The 4,175-nt window shown below is 37.0% G+C and overlaps 1 long non-coding RNA gene across 1 annotated transcript; it reads left to right on the forward strand.

The window, feature by feature from the left end:
• The first annotated feature begins 496 nt into the window (after positions 1 to 496).
• On the forward strand, positions 497 to 3,412 carry LOC118346140. Its single transcript, XR_004799490.1, has 4 exons — positions 497 to 874; positions 972 to 1,046; positions 1,978 to 2,022; positions 3,064 to 3,412. It is a non-coding gene; the product is annotated as an uncharacterized LOC118346140 (long non-coding RNA).
• The last annotated feature ends 763 nt before the right edge of the window (positions 3,413 to 4,175 follow it).

A 4,175-nucleotide genomic window follows, 5' to 3' on the forward strand; every position in this document is an offset into this window, starting at 1 on the left:
CAAAAATCATCACCTATGCAAGGCTTCTTGAGAAAATTTCTCCCACTACCCTAGGTATACTTGCACTGCCCTTGTCAACCCAAATAGTAGCTGATGGGAGGTCAAAAATGTAATACCCGAACCTTACTACGTAGGTCTTGCGTCATCTATTAAAATATTTTTAAGTTAAATATTTTGAGATAAAGACTTTTATTATTTATTATATTATTTTAAGATGGGTGTGCTTTTATTTTTGAATGGGTCATTAAATAATTCATGGGTATGATTTTTATGACCTTACAATATTTCTTTCAAATCCTTTAATTTTATTTACTTAAGAAATGACCCAAACTCTTTTTACCATTAGATGGGTAGGTAAAAAGAAATATTTTTCTTCTATAATTGATCTCCACCATTCATTCCCTAGCTTATGGGACAAGTTTGATTTATATTCATTGACTTTTCCTTCTCCCTTACCCATAGCTTTCCCCATAAGCCAAGTGAATTCATTTCCTTCTCCTACACGTTGGCTTCCTCAACAAGCCATTAGACTTTCTCATCCCTCTCTTCACCCGTCAGCTTCCTCAAGAAGCTAAGTGGATTCCTCTTTCTTACCCCACACGTCGGATCCAAGGAAAAGAGAAACACAATCCTCTCATTTTCCCTTGCACCACCAACGGCCTCCAAGACAAAAACCAGTAAATTTCTTCCCCACCTCTCTTCATTCGTCGATTCCAAGGCACCCGAAGGAGAGAAAATCTCCTCCAGTGTTCCTTCACACGAGAAACCACTCGTCTCTTCCCCAATCGCGCGACCTCTTCTTTTCCTCAAGCCGATTCTTCCATTTCGTAAGCCCAAGTCTCCCACCAAAAATCTCCAGGGGAAAATCAACCTCGTAAGTGAATTCCTATGGCTTTAATTTCTGGTTTGGAATCTTGGACTATGAGTTTAGCCTAGGGTTTGTTTTAAAAAATTTTCTGGTTGTATTCCAGCTTTGAGATTTCGGATTTTTTCTCTTCCTCTTCTCATTGCTATGTTTCCATGGCTTGAAAAGGGGATCAAATCAGGTGATGCTCTCTCCCTAAGATTTCTTGCGATTGAGATTATTGCTAAGCAAATTTGTGTCCTGTATTTGGGGGTTTTCGGATTTCTGTGTTAGCCGAGTATCATGTGGTAGCCTCTAGACAAATTTCTCATTTTGTTTCCTCTATTAGCTGCTCTAGTGGGTAGTAATCAAGAGCCTTGTTTTCTGGTCAAAACCGAGTGTTTTGAGATGGTTTTGCCGTGCATTCTGCTACCTTTCAAAAATGATATATTTCTTGTTTAACTTGGTTAGCCTCGAATGTTGATTAATTGGTTTGTTGATATATATATATATATATATATATATGTATGTGGACCAAGAAGCCGTGTGTTTCTTATCATTGAGATAGCATATTTTCTGGTTTAAGCTTGTTAGTCACAAGTGATGATTTTTATCCATTTTGTATATACGTATATGAAGGAGCTGTGGGGTATACTCTGTTTTGGTGTATGTGTTCCAGCCATATGTGTTTATGTCCTGTGTTGGTGTGTGTTCCAGCCATGTGTTTCAAGGCAGATTTTGTGATTCCTTCTTGTGTTTTCTTGAGTCCAAGCCATGTTTTTAATTATGTTTTTATTTGTTAAATTAATGGAGTTAAGGTTTATGATTTTTAAACATGTTTTTCTCAAGTTTATGGCCTAAGTAAGCCACTAAGAGTTTTAAACCTAAGCTAGTAAGCTTACTTAGAAATTTTAAGTTGCCAAGAGTTGTATCTTTTTATTGGTACTGTTTTCAGAAAATATAAATATTGGAAGGAGGATACTAAGAGTTGACTTAGTGCCATGTATGTAGCTAAATGAGTTAAGGAACACGCCTTAATTCCACTTGGAATTTAAGTGAGCACATATGGATATTGGATAGTCAAGTCTTAAGTGAAATGAATATTAATATGTTTATTTCATTTTATTGAATAGGAGTTTATTTTCAAGATTCAAGGAACTTACTTGTAAAGCCACGAGGTAAGTAGCTATGACCATGCTCCTTACACACAAAGCTCTCTTATGAAAAAGTTTCTCTCTCTCCTTCCAAATGTTTCTCTTATGAAAGAATAGATGCATGTATAGTATGTATAAACTTTTCTTGGTAACCCCTGTTAAGTACCTTATTAATTACCATTGTGTGTATGTAAGGTAATGCATCATGAGATTTTATGCATGCTCTCTCAATTAATTATGCCTTACCTATATGTAGCATGCATGAAACATTCCTTGAAAGAAACGCATATGCATTGGCACTAAATGAAGATAATGAAAATGTTATTTTTCTAAAGGAAAGAAAGAAAAAGGAATGAAAGCATGAATGTATGAATGTACGTAATGGCCACATGTATGAAAAGAGTACCAAAGGAATGGGCAGATTGCAATGCCAGGTAAGTAGTACTGGAAGTGCACCGAGTGCTGCCCCCCATGAAAGGGGTTCCCAACCTGCAGCCGTAGGCGGAATCCAGATCCAAAAGACCGTTAACCCCAACACACGGAGCGTAATAGTGTGTATTGGCCCAAGAAAGTGAAACGTAAAGCAAAGTCATTTCTAAGTAATGTTATGCATGAAAGCAAGTAAATGTTTATGCATGAAAACGAAGAAATGTTATGCATGAAAGCATAGTTATTCCTTAATTGTTTATGCATGAAAGTAAGGTTATGTCATAGAGATGTTTATGCATGAAAGTATAGCTATTCCTTAAATGGTTTATGCATGAAAAGTACAGTTAAGCATGAGAGTACAGTTATGCATGAAAGTACAGTTATGCATGAAAAGTACAGTTATGCATGAAAAGTACAATTAAGCATGAAAAGTACAGTTATGGATGGAAAGTACAGTTATGCATGAAAAATATAGTTATTCTTAAATTGTTACGCATGAAAGCATTGTCAAGAATTAACAAATGTTTATGTATGCATGTTTTCAAAAGAAAAGATTATGTGATTAATAAGTTAACGGCATGGTGTTCTGCTTGCTGAGTGTTAGACTCACTTTGTGTTTATGTTTTAAACGTCCAGGTATGAATGATGAGGCTGTGGAGCTAGGCACTGCTGAGGAGGGAAGGGCTGATGCTTAGAATTCCCTGTCGGTTCAATTTGATGATAATGGTTATGTTTTATATTTTATGATGAGTCTCATGTTGGGATGTTTTGTTGGTTTGACTTTAAGATAATATGTCCTTGGGCATGATGTAGGTATTGTGGTGGGATGATGGTAATAGTGTAACTTCTATAGTGGGGTGATGGTAACCCCACATAAGAAGGTTAAATGTCTTTTGGGTGTGTTGTAGGGATGGAGTCCCCTTTTTATTAGAACTAGCGATGTTTTAAATGAATGAATGGTGGACTTTGAGAGTCCTTTGGGTAATATGTTGAATAGATTGTATATCAAGTGCTTACTTTTAAACTAGAAACGCAGTGTACATGCATGACATGTTCACGACTATGAACAGGTCACGCGTTGCGATCTCGTCCTAGAATTGGGACGGGGTTGTGACAAAAAAGCCACCCCATTAACCCCTATCACTCGCTTCCAAGGCTAAATACCATGGGTTGTTGCCCATGGTTTTGCCTATGATTTTGGCAGACAAAACCACCATCAAGTGGCCACCCTCACATCCCCTATCAACCCTCTTGATATGAACCTGCGGGAATGGAATCCCTTGAACCCACAATCAATTTGAAAACTCACCCAAGAAAACCAAAATCAAGTCAACGGATGGAGAATCTAGACCCGATGAGAACTCGTTCCAAGAAACTAGATTATGTTAAAATCTAGACATGTTGAATAACCCTCTCAAGAACCCAGATTACAAAGGAAGAACGCCACAAAGGTTGTAATTTACCTTTAATAAGTTCAAAAGTTTAATCAAGAACAAGAGGAGTAAAACTCAACTCACAATAAATAAATTCGTCAAATTTCATGAACTTCTTAACATGAGGCAACAAAGAGTATTTAAAGCAAAACCTAATTAAATCCTAGCCAAAATAAAGCCACTTTTCCCAAAAATTGCTTGATGAACAGTGTCGCGGCTACAGTAACGCGCTACAGTAACCCTAACCCTAGTTCAATAAAAAAATTACTTTCCCAACATACCCTTGCGTAGGCACCCCTTAAGTCCTTCCCATAA

This window comes from Juglans regia, unplaced genomic scaffold (assembly GCF_001411555.2).
Source record: "Juglans regia cultivar Chandler unplaced genomic scaffold, Walnut 2.0 Scaffold_704, whole genome shotgun sequence".
In the NCBI taxonomy this organism is placed as follows: Eukaryota; Viridiplantae; Streptophyta; class Magnoliopsida; order Fagales; family Juglandaceae; genus Juglans; species Juglans regia.